The 13,462-nt window shown below is 49.6% G+C and overlaps 1 long non-coding RNA gene and 1 pseudogene across 1 annotated transcript; both read left to right on the plus strand.

Annotated features, from left to right (window-relative positions):
- Window positions 1–13,462, plus strand: part of LOC138658290 (zinc finger protein 850-like) — a 242,457-nt pseudogene that overhangs the window by 158,155 nt on the left and 70,840 nt on the right.
- LOC138657487 (uncharacterized) lies at window positions 4,734–6,268 on the plus strand. The gene is made up of 3 exons (XR_011317059.1): window positions 4,734–5,267; window positions 5,757–5,903; window positions 6,207–6,268. It is a non-coding gene; the product is annotated as an uncharacterized lncRNA (long non-coding RNA).

Genomic DNA, 13,462 nt, shown 5'->3' on the forward strand with positions numbered 1-13,462 from the left:
CATTTTCGGGCACGTGACATTTTTTGTGAGCCAGTATGACCAAAAACCAGCTATTCATGAATTTCTTTTGGGGGAGGCGTTTATACCGTTCCGCGTTTGGTAAAATTGATAAAGCAGTTTTATTCTTCGGGTCAGTACGATTACAGCGATATCTCATTTATATCATTTTTTTATGTTTTATACGATAAAAACTATTTTACAGAAAAAATAATTATTTTTGCATCGCTTTATTCTCAGGACTATAACTTTTTTATTTTTTTGCTGATGATGCTGTATGGCGGCTCGTTTTTTGCGGGACAAGATGACGCTTTCAGCGGTACCATGGTTATTTATATCTGTCCTTTTGATCGCGTGTTATTCCACTTTTTGTTCGGCGGTATGATAATAAAACGTTGTTTTTTGCCTCGTTTTTTTCTTACGGTGTTTACTGAAGGGGTTAACTAGTGGGCCAGTTTTATAGGTCGGGCCGTTACGGACGCGGCGATACTAAATATATGTACTTTTATTGTTTTTTTTTATTTATTTAGATAAAGAAATGTATTTATGGGAATAATATATATATTTTTTTCATTTTTTTAAAAAATTTTTTAACACATTTGGAAAAATTTTTTTTTACTTTTTTACTTTGTCCCAGGGGGGGACATCACAGATCAGTGATCTGACAGTTTGCACAGCACTCTGTCAGATCACTGATCTGACATGCAGCACTGCAGGCTTCACAGTGCCTGCTCTGAGCAGGCTCTGTGAAGCCACTTTCCTCCCTGCAGGACCCGGATCCGCGGCCATCTTGGATCCGGGCCTGGAGCAAGCAGGGAGGGAGGTAAGACCCTCGCAGCAACGCGATCACATCGCGTTGCTGCGGGGGGCTCAGGGATGCCCGCAGGGAGCCCCCTCCCTGCGCGATGCTTCCCTGCACCGCCGGCACATCGCGATCATCTTTGATAGCGGTGTGCCGGGGGCGGTCCGTGGCCGCTCCTGGCACATAGTGCCGGATGTCAGCTGCGATAGGCAGCTGACACCCGGCCGCGATCGGCCGCGCTCCCCCCGTGAGCGCCGCCGATCGTGCTGGACGTACTATCCTGTCCGTGGTTATAGGGGCCCACCCCACCTCGACGGGATAGTACGTCCGATGTCAGAAAGGGGTTAAACACTTTATAATTTCGGCATGCTTCAATAGCCTCCATGGGAGGCTAGAAGCATGCACAACTCGATCAACTCTGCTACATAGAGGTGACGCACAGATCACCTATATGTAACAGAAATGCAGGGTTGCTTTGAACGCCAACCACAGGGTGGCGCTCAAAGCAATCGGCCATCAACAACCATAGAGGTCTCAAGGAGACCTCTGGTTGTTATGGCAATGCACCGATGACCCCCGATCATATGATGGGGGTCAGCGGTGCGAGCACTTCCGGCCGGGAGTGCTAGTTAAATGCCGCTGTCAGCAGCACAAAACAGCTGACATGTCGTGGCTTTGAGGTGGGCTCACCGCCGGAACCCAACTCAAAGCGGGGGTTCTGCCAGCTGACGTACCATTCCGTCAGCTGGCAGAAAGGGGTTAATCGTGTTGCAGCCTCAATGGCCTTTCAGAAAAGGGAAAGTGTATATACTGACAGACTATGTGACACTTAGTAAGCAAGTGACTTATAAGGCTATGTTCACACGTTGCGTCCTGTCCCTGCGGGTTCTCCCGCAGCGGATTTGATAAATTTGCAGGGCAAACCCGCTGCGGTTATCCCTGCAGATTTATCGTGGTTTGTCCTGCGGGTTCCGCTGCGGGATTTTACCCCTACTATTGATGCTGCATATGCAGCAATATGCAGCATCTATAGTAATGTTAAAAATAATAAAATCATGATGATATACTCACCCTCTGACGTCCCGATCTCCTCGGCGCTGCAGGCGGTGGTCCGGTTCCAAAGATGCTGTGCGAGAAGGATCTTCGTGACGTCATGGTCATGTGACCGCGACGTCACCGCAGATCCTGGTCGCATAGCAAACCTGAGACCGGACGGCCGCGTGCAGCGCTGAGACTTCAAAGTTGAGTATATCATTATTTTTTATTTTAATTCTTTTTTTTTTTTACTCAAATATGGTTCCCCGGGTATAACCCGCACATTATCTGCTTACTTCCCGCAAGGTGGGCACAGCCCCATGCGGGAAGTAAGCGGATCAATGCATTTCTATGGGTGCAGAATCGCTGCGATTCTTAACAAAGAAGTGACATGCTGCGGGTTTTTAACCGCTGCGTTTCTGCGCGTTTTTTCCCGCAGCATGTGCACAGCGGTTTCCATTGGTTTACATGTAAATGTAAACGCAATGGAAACTGCAGCGGACCCGCAGCGGCAAAATCGCTGTGGTTCTGCGGTAAAAACCGCAACGTGTGAACATGGCCTGAAGGTAATTGCTTGCACCAGATATTTTTAGGGCCTTCATAGCAAAAGGGGTGGATACATATGCACATGCAAATTTTTATTTCTTTTATCCCAGAAATCTTAATTTATGCCTATATTTTTCTCCCTTCACCAACTTAGACTATTTAGAGCTGATGGTGCACAGGTTGTAATATAACAAACAGGTAAAATGCTAAGGGGTGAATATTTTTGCAAGCCACTGTAACTGGCTTGCTGCGAGCAGTTCAGGGTATAAAATTCTGTGACACATCCGTGGTGTCAATCTGATCACTGCACCCCCTAGATGAATTCATTGAGAGGTGTAGTTTGTAAAATGGGGTCACTTTTGGGGGTTCTGCTATTCTGGCACCTCAGGGGCTTTCCCAGTGGGTCATGGCACCTACAAACCATAATAGTAACATCTGGCGCTCCTTGCCTTCTGAGCTTTGCACTGTGCCTGAAAATTATTTCCCGATTTACATGTAGGGTATTGGCGCACTCAGGAAAAAATGGACCTCAGTTTGTTGTCAAGAAAATTTCCTGTTAGCCCTTAGAAAAATTAAAAACTTGGGGCTAAAACAACATTTTAGTGGTAAAAATTTAATTCATTCTTTCTTTACCGCTCAGTGGTATAAAATTCTGTGAGGCACGAAGACTTTGTTTCACGTAGAATGGCTGGAAGAAGAACGTAACAAGGAAGAGTATAAAACCACTCATGACAAAGTGGAAAAGCTTCTTACATTATACAGAAAATTTCAGGGAATTGTGGAACCCTTTGAACAGACCAGTTGGTACATATTGGCGGACATGGGTGGAACATTGGGGGAGTTCAAAATAGCTGATCTGAATGTTGATGGAATAGGTGGGAGGGACACTGGTTAAGAATTAATATAAATTACGGATGCAAACTAAATATTATATAACGGTTTGGGATTAAGAAGATGTACGAAGAGAAAGGAGAGGAGCACACAAGAAATATACAACTATGGCCCCTTTCACACATCAGGTTTTTGCCGTCGAATTTTGAAAAAAAACGGATCCAGCAAAATTAGCCGCCGGATCTGTTTTTTTCTCAGATTTGTATTAGCACCAGATTGTACCTGATGACCACACGTTTCATCCGTTTTTTTTACCTGATATGTCTAAAATTTGTTTTCCGGCAGCCTGAGAAAACGTACAGAGGATGTTTTTTTGTGTGCGGCGAAAAAACGCACAGCGATGGATCCTACGAAAAACTGATGAAACGTAAGGTGAAATAATGGATCCATTAAAAAAAAAAAAAAAAGCAAGGAGCACAGCCTTTAGAAGACCACATAAATCTGTGTGTCAGTGTGTCAGGAATCTGGCACTCACGGGAGGTGCTCGTGTGTAAACCAACAGTGAAAACATGCAAAAGATAAGAGCAAAACACGGCAACACTCGCCCGGTCCTGTGATGCAAAGCTTGTCTTTGTTAAAGCTTGGGTCGACATAAATCTTCACGGCACGGGGGAGTACGATGGAGTGAGGAGTGAACAGACGAGGACTCGCTCTCAGTGAGTTTGAACACATATCAGCCCTGCAGATAATCCATTAAAAACACACTATGAGCCTATCCCTCCTGCCACCATTATCCCGCAACTCAAAGTAGATTTTCCCTATCAATGGACCCCCAGTCACCTCGAATATCTAGGTGTAAACTTAACCGATAACTTAGAGTCCCTTTTCTATGCCAACTATCCTCAAACTTCATTCACAACTTCAGAATTAGGAGAAGCTGCATCTCTTGGTGGGTTCGGATAAGGGCGATTAAGATGACTTTTCTCACCAGAATACTCTATTCGGCCTGTTTCAGTGTCTCCGGTACGTGAGGTGACAGTTTCCTCACGTACCGGAGCCACTGACACACATAGACACACAAAAATCAATGCATCTGTTTTTTTGCGGACCGTGTCTCCGTGTGCCAAACACGGAGACATGTCAGTGTTCGTGGGAGCGCACGGATTACACGGACCCATTAAAGTCAATGCAGTCTGAAAATACTCACTTGCCTCGCTCCCTCGCCCGCGCTGCTTCCTCTCCTGGCCGCATCTTCTCCTGTATGCGGTCACGTGGGGCCACTCATTTACAGTAATGAATATGTGGCTCCACCTCCCATAGGGGTGGAGCTGCATATTCATTACTGTAATCGGCGGCCCCACGTGACCGCATACAGAAGATGCGGCCAGACCAGGAAACAGCGACAGCCAACGAGGGAGCGAGCCGGGTGAGTATTTTCAGAACAGCGGGGGGTCGCACAGGGGGTGGGAGGGCGGGGGACAGATAGATCTTTATTTTAAACACTATTATTCATATCTTCTCTGCAGCAAACGCTGCTGCACAGAAGATATGAATGGGGCTTCAGCACCAGTGGGGGGGACAGCGCTTAATGTAGCGCTGTCTCCTGCACGGCACACGGACAACGTCTGTGTGTGGTACGTGCTTTACACGGACCCATTGACTTTAATGGGTCCGTGTAATACGTGCGCTCCCACGAACACTGACATGTCTCCGTGTTTGGCACACGGAGACACGGTCCGCAAAATATCAATGACATCTGCACAGATGCATTGATTTCACTGTGTCTACGTGTGTCAGTGTCTGAGGAAACTGTCACCTCACGTACCGGAGCCACTGACTTGTGAAACCGGCCTTACAGGAGGTCTGGGAGTCCCTAACCTTTCCAGAGCTCCTGCACTGAAGTTCTTCATCACCATTCTCCCCTGAGCCCCGCCCCCTGATCACATGACGGTGACGTCACCACAGGTCCTTCCTCTCTCCGTGCAGCAGCTCCGTCCTGGTTGTGTGCAGCTCGTGTTCTCTGGTGTCAGCCAGCAGCAGATTTCCCGCCATTCCGGTGAGATTACAGGAGGGTTTGTGGTAAATCTGTGAGAGGAGAGTGTGGGGTGAGATCAGAGCTGTTCCTGTGGAGGCTCCTGCCCCCTGTGACTGCGGCTCCTCAGTGTTGGGGACGGGCAGCATTGTATGGGGGATGTGCAGCGTCTCCTCATCTCACGGCCCCGCTGGCGGTGTAGTTACCACGGTGACCGTCCTCTGCTGGTGGTGTAGTTACCACGGTGACCGTCCTCTGCTGTCGGTGTAGTTACCACGGTGACCGTCCTCTGCTGGCGGTGTAGTTACCACGGTGACCGTCCTCTGCTGGAGGTGTAGTTACCACGGTGACCGTCCTCCACCTACAAGGCTGATGATGAGCGGTCAGATCGGCGGAGGAGGCCGCGGTGGAGTTTTGTGGCTTTTCCTCCAGATAAATGTTGATATTTGGCAGAATTTAGTGATTGTCGTTCTCTCGTCCCCGGTGATTTCCATCTTCTCCTTCATCATGAAGACGCCGGCAGGACGAGATCCCTCCAGCTGATCCAGTGCTCATCCCTCCTCCTCCTGAATGACCCCGAGGATGGACGAGGACAGGGATGAGACCACCAGAAGATTATTCCACTTCGCCCTGGAGATCATCTCCCTGCTGAGCGGAGAGGTAACTCCTCTACATTTCTATCAGCTTTATTGTGTTCTGTGACAAGTCCGACATCCAGAATAGAGAGAAGGATTCTTTACTGTAAGAGCAGTGATTGTGTGGAGCTCTCTGCCCGGAGGAGTTGTCATGGGGATTCCCTGTAAGAGCTGTAGAGGGGCCGGGATGTCTGTCCGGAGGGGAATAATATTCCCGGTTATGGCCCCAGATTACTGGAGAAGGTTATTGATCCCGGGATTTCTACTGATTGTCAGATCTGGAGTCGGGAAGGAATTCTTCTCCCTAAGTGTCTCTCTCCATACACAGGATTACACCATAGTGAGGAAGACACCGGGGGACGGTGTGACTCCCATCATCCATCTCCAGGAGTCAGGAGGGCGGAGCCCGGGCCCCATCACAGAGCCTCCCCCGCACTCCCTGCTACATGAGAGGAACAAGAAGATCCTGGAGCTCAGCAACAAGATGATTGAGCTGCTGAGCGGAGAGGTGACTGCTGGGAGATTATACAGGACTGGAGGATTCTGGGTGATGAGCGGAGAGATGACTGCTGGGACATTATACAGGACTGGAGGATTCTGGGTGATGAGCGGAGAGGTGACTGCTGGGACATTATACAGGACTGGAGGATTCTGGGTGATGAGCGGAGAGGTGACTGCTGGGAGATTATACAGGACTGGAGGATTCTGGGTGATGAGCGGAGAGGTGACTGCTGGGACATTATACAGGACTGGAGGATTCTGGGTGATGAGCGGAGAGGTGACTGCTGGGACATTATACAGCACTGGAGGATTCTGGGTGATGAGCGGAGAGGTGACTGCTGGGACATTATACAGGACTGGAGGATTCTGGGTGATGAGCGGAGAGGTGACTGCTGGGACATTATACAGCACTGGAGGATTCTGGGTGATGAGCGGAGAGGTGACTGCTGGGACATTATACAGCACTGGAGGATTCTGGGGGATGAGCGGAGAGGTGACTGCTGGGACATTATACAGCACTGGAGGATTCTGGGTGATGAGCGGAGAGGTGACTGCTGAGACATTATACAGGACTGGAGGATTCTGGGTGATGAGCGGAGAGGTGACTGCTGGGACATTATACAGGACTGGAGGATTCTGGGTGATGAGCGGAGAGGTAACTGCTGGGACATTATACAGCACTGGAGGATTCTGGGTGATGAGCGGAGAGGTGACTGCTGGGAGATTATACAGCACTGGAGGATTCTGGGTGATGAGCGGAGAGGTGACTGCTGGGAGATTATACAGGACTGGAGGATTCTGGGTGATGAGCGGAGAGGTGACTGCTGGGACATTATACAGGACTGGAGGATTCTGGGTGATGAGCGGAGAGGTGACTGCTGGGACATTATACAGCACTGGAGGATTCTGGGTGATGAGCGGAGAGGTGACTGCTGGGACATTATACAGGACTGGAGGATTCTGGGTGATGAGCGGAGAGGTGACTGCTGGGAGATTATACAGGACTGGAGGATTCTGGGTGATGAGCGGAGAGGTGACTGCTGGGACATTATACAGCACTGGAGGATTCTGGGTGATGAGCGGAGAGGTGACTGCTGGGACATTATACAGGACTGGAGGATTCTGGGTGATGACCGGAGAGGTGACTGCTGGGACATTATACAGCACTGGAGGATTCTGGGTGATGAGCGGAGAGGTGACTGCTGGGACATTATACAGCACTGGAGGATTCTGGGTGATGATCGGAGAGGTGACTGCTGGGACATTATACAGCACTGGAGGATTCTGGGTGATGAGCGGAGAGGTGACTGCTGGGACATTATACAGCACTGGAGGATTCTGGGTGATGATCGGAGAGGTGACTGCTGGGACATTATACAGCACTGGAGGATTCTGGGTCATGAGCGGAGAGGTGACTGCTGGGACATTATACAGCACTGGAGGATTCTGGGTGATGAGCGGAGAGGTGACTGCTGGGACATTATACAGCACTGGAGGATTCTGGGTGATGAGCGGAGAGGTGACTGCTGGGACATTATACAGCACTGGAGGATTCTGGGTGATGAGCGGAGAGGTGACTGCTGGGACATTATACAGCACTGGAGGATTCTGGGTGATGAGCGGAGAGGTGACTGCTGGGAGATTATACAGGACTGGAGGATTCTGGGTGATGAGCGGAGAGGTGACTGCTGGGATATTATACAGCACTGGAGGATTCTGGGTGATGAGCGGAGAGGTGACTGCTGGGACATTATACAGGACTGGAGGATTCTGGGTGATGAGCGGAGAGGTGACTGCTGAGACATTATACAGCACTGGAGGATTCTGGGTGATGAGCGGAGAGGTGACTGCTGGGACATTATACAGGACTGGAGGATTCTGGGTGATGAGCGGAGAGGAGACTGCTGGGACATTATACAGGACTGGAGGATTCTGGGTGATGAGCGGAGAGGTGACTGCTGGGACATTATACAGCACTGGAGGATTCTGGGTGATGAGCGGAGAGGTGACTGCTGGGACATTATACAGCACCGGAGGATTCTGGGTGATGAGCGGAGAGGTGACTGCTGGGACATTATACAGCACCGGAGGATTCTGGGTGATGAGCGGAGAGGTGACTGCTGGGACATTATACAGGACTGGAGGATTCTGGGTGATGAGCGGAGAGGTGACTGCTGGGACACTATACAGGACTGGAGGATTCTGGGTGATGAGCGGAGAGATGACTGCTGGGACATTATACAGCACTGGAGGATTCTGGGTGATGAGCAGAGAGGTGACTGCTGGGACACTATACAGGACTGGAGGATTCTGGGTGATGAGGGGAGAGATGACTGCTGGGACATTATACAGGACTGGAGGATTCTGGGTGATGAGCGGAGAGGTGACTGCTGGGACATTATACAGCACTGGAGGATTCTGGGTGATGAGCGGAGAGGTGACTGCTGGGACATTATACAGCACTGGAGGATTCTGGGTGATGAGCGGAGAGGTGACTGCTGGGACATTATACAGGACTGGAGGATTCTGGGTGATGAGCGGAGAGGTGACTGCTGGGACATTATACAGCACTGGAGGATTCTGGGTGATGAGCGGAGAGGTGACTGCTGGGACATTATACAGGACTGGAGGATTCTGGGTGATGAGCGGAGAGGAGACTGCTGGGACATTATACAGCACTGGAGGATTCTGGGTGATGAGCGGAGAGGTGACTGCTGGGACATTATACAGCACTGGAGGATTCTGGGTGATGAGCGGAGAGGTGACTGCTGGGACATTATACAGGACTGGAGGATTCTGGGTGATGAGCGGAGAGGTAACTGCTGGGACATTATACAGGACTGGAGGATTCTGGGTGATGAGCGGAGAGGTGACTGCTGGGAGATTATACAGGACTGGAGGATTCTGGGTGATGAGCGGAGAGGTGACTGCTGGGATATTATACAGCACTGGAGGATTCTGGGTGATGAGCGGAGAGGTGACTGCTGGGACACTATACAGGACTGGAGGATTCTGGGTGATGAGCGGAGAGATGACTGCTGGGACATTATACAGGACTGGAGGATTCTGGGTGATGAGCGGAGAGGTGACTGCTGGGAGATTATACAGGACTGGAGGATTCTGGGTGATGAGCGGAGAGGTGACTGCTGGGACATTATACAGCACTGGAGGATTCTGGGTGATGAGCGGAGAGGTGACTGCTGGGACATTATACAGGACTGGAGGATTCTGGGTGATGAGCGGAGAGGTGACTGCTGGGAGATTATACAGGACTGGAGGATTCTGGGTGATGAGCGGAGAGGTGACTGCTGGGACATTATACAGGACGACACTGGAGGATTCTGGGTGATGACCGGAGAGGTGACTGCTGGGACATTATACAGCACTGGAGGATTCTGGGTGATGAGCGGAGAGGTGACGGCTGGGACATTATACAGCACTGGAGGATTCTGGGTGATGAGCGGAGAGGTGACTGCTGGGACATTATACAGGACTGGAGGATTCTGGGCGATGAGCGGAGAGGTGACTGCTGGGACATTATACAGGACTGGAGGATTCTGGGTGATGAGCGAAGAGGTGATTGCTGGGACATTATACAGCACTGGAGGATTCTGGGTGATGAGCGGAGAGGTGACTGCTGGGACATTATACAGCACTGGAGGATTCTGGGTGATGAGCGGAGAGGTGACTGCTGGGACATTATACAGCACTAGAGGATTCTGGGTGATGAGCGGAGAGGTGACTGCTGGGACATTATACAGCACTGGAGGATTCTGGGTGATGAGCGGAGAGGTGACTGCTGGGACATTATACAGGACGGCACTGTAGGATTCTGGGTGATGAGTGGAGAGGTGACTGCTGGACATTATACAGCACTGGAGGATTCTGGGTGATCAGCGGAGAGGTGACTGCTGGGACATTATACAGGACTTGGAGGATTCTGGGTGATGACCGGAGAGGTGACTGCTGGGACATTATACAGGACTGGAGGATTCTGGGCGATGAGCGAAGAGGTGATTGCTGGGACATTATACAGCACTGGAGGATTCTGGGTGATGAGCGGAGAGGTGACTGCTGGGACATTATACAGCACTGGAGGATTCTGGGTGATGAGCGGAGAGGTGACTGCTGGGACATTATACAGGACTGGGGGATTCTGGGCGATGAGTGGAGAGGTGACTGCTGGGACATTATACAGGACTGGAGGATTCTGGGTGATGAGCGGAGAGGTGACTGCTGGGACATTATACAGGACGGCACTGGAGGATTCTGGGTGATGAGCGGAGAGGTGACTGCTGGGACATTATACAGGACTGGAGGATTCTGGGTGATGAGCGGAGAGGTGACTGCTGGGACATTATACAGCACTGGAGGATTCTGGGCGATGAGCGAAGAGGTGATTGCTGGGACATTATACCTAGCACTGGAGGATTCTGGGTGATGAGCGGAGAGGTGACTGCTGGGACATTATACAGGACTGGGGGATTCTGGGTGATGAGCGGAGAGGTGACTGCTGGGACATTATACAGGACTGGAGGATTCTGGGTGATGAGCGGAGAGGTGACTGCTGGGACATTATACAGGACAGCATTGGAGGATTCTGGGTGATGAGCGGAGAGGTGACTGCTGGGACATTATACAGGACTGGAGGATTCTGGGTGATGAGCGGAGAGGTGACTGCTGGGACATTATACAGCACTGGAGGATTCTGGGTGATGAGCGGAGAGGTGACTGCTGGGACATTATACAGCACTGGAGGATTCTGGGTGATGAGCGGAGAGGTGACTGCTGGGACATTATACAGGACGGCACTGTAGGATTCTGGGTGATGAGTGGAGAGGTGACTGCTGGGACATTATACAGCACTGGAGGATTCTGGGTGATCAGCGGAGAGGTGACTGCTGGGACATTATACAGGACTTGGAGGATTCTGGGTGATGAGCGGAGAGGTGACTGCTGGGACATTATACAGCACTGGAGGATTCTGGGTGATGAGCGGAGAGGTGACTGCTGGGACATTATACAGGACTGGAGGATTCTGGGTGATGAGCGGAGAGGTGACTGCTGGGACATTATACAGGACTGGAGGATTCTGGGTGATGAGCGGAGAGGTGACTGCTGGACATTATACAGGACGGCACTGTAGGATTCTGGGTGATGAGTGGAGAGGTGACTGCTGGGACATTATACAGGACTGGAGGATTCTGGGTGATGAGCGGAGAGGTGACTGCTGGACATTATACAGCACTGGAGGATTCTGGGTGATGAGCGGAGAGGTGACTGCTGGACATTATACAGCACTGGAGGATTCTGGGTGATGAGCGGAGAGGTGACTGCTGGGAGATTATACAGCACTGGAGGATTCTGGGTGATGAGCGGAGAGGTGACTGCTGGGACATTATACAGGACTGGAGGATTCTGGGTGATGAGCGGAGAGGTGACTGCTGGGACATTATACAGGACAGCACTGGAGGATTCTGGGTGATGAGCGGAGAGGTGACTGCTGGGACATTATACAGCACTGGAGGATTCTGGGTGATGAGCGGAGAGGTGACTGCTGGGACATTATACAGCACTGGAGGATTCTGGGTGATGACCGGAGAGGTGACTGCTGGGAGATTATACAGCACTGGAGGATTCTGGGTGATGAGCGGAGAGGTGACTGCTGGGACATTATACAGCACTGGAGGATTCTGGGTGATGAGCGGAGAGGTGACTGCTAGGACATTATACAGCACTGGAGGATTCTGGGTGATGATGGTGTGGCTGTTGTCAGGTTCCTATAAGGTGTCAGGACGTCGCTGTCTATCTCTCCATGGAGGAGTGGGAGTATCTAGAAGGACACCAGGATCGGTACCAGGATGTGATGATGGAGGAGCTCCGGCCTCTTACACCACGAGGTGAGAGGCTCCTTGTTGGCTCCGGTGGATGTGATGACGTCTCTCCGGCGTCGTCCTATAATAGATGATTTTTCTCCAGACTTGCTCCGGTTTTCTCTACATTTTCTCCGTCTGACAACAGCTTTCATTTCCCTGATTATTTTCTTCTGATCTGTGAGTCGCGGTGTCTCTGCTGCTGTCGTCTCGTCTTCATTAGTCTTGAGTCTTCGTCCTCGTGAGAAAATAACGGGGACTTGAACCTGCGATCCTATAAATACCGAACTTTGTAGGAAAACCTTGGCGGCAGATACAGGGGGTCTTCTACAGGCCCCCGGCAGTCATGGCAACCCATTGTTGGAACCCTGCAATCAAGTAACATTGGCTGGAGAATATAATGTCTTCAAAAGGAGATTTGTAGTTAAAATTCTGCGCTGCCGCTAAGATGAAATTCACAGTGGTTTTATTCAACGCGTTTCAGGGGTCTCATGCCCCCTTCATCAGGAAATACCACACAGAACATACAGGCATCACAGGTATAAATAGTTTTGCTAGGTTACAAAAAAAAAAGGGCACCAACAGGTCAGATGACTCAGTGTCAAAGTTCAATGATGAAACACAATTAACAAATCAAACGATTAGGGAGGTATATACAAAATGAAAAAAATAATGCAATGACTTCTTTTATATTTCTAGACAATATTTCCAAGTTTGAAGCATTTAAAAAAAAAAAATATAAAAAAAAACAAAAAACGATCTCTACTTTAATGGACAAGAACCTGTAAGAAAAGGAATTACTCCAGTTCAGAAGCAAATGCCTTACAGATGAACTACCGAGTGGAATCAACAAGCTGCTTATTCTTATCGAAAATCCATTGGAATCTTTACATTGAATGTGGGATAAAATCATGTTTTATTATTTTACATTAAAAAATATAACTATATATATATATATATATATATATATATATATATATATATATAAAGATTAATTTGTGGTAGTTTGTGGTGATCTAAAATTCCGAAAATTATAATTAGTGAGTTTAAAATTGTGTCACGTACATAAAAGTAACAATTTAAGCAGCGAGCCAGCGCTCGAAATGAGCGCAGAAACAAAGTGAAAGTAACACTTCACCGTCCAGGGATCAATGATAGATATCGTATGTAACAAGAGACAATATGCCATTGCCAAGGGAGGGGAATGAAT

Source organism: Ranitomeya imitator, chromosome 1, assembly GCF_032444005.1.
Source record: "Ranitomeya imitator isolate aRanImi1 chromosome 1, aRanImi1.pri, whole genome shotgun sequence".
NCBI classification, from domain to species: domain Eukaryota; kingdom Metazoa; phylum Chordata; class Amphibia; order Anura; family Dendrobatidae; genus Ranitomeya; species Ranitomeya imitator.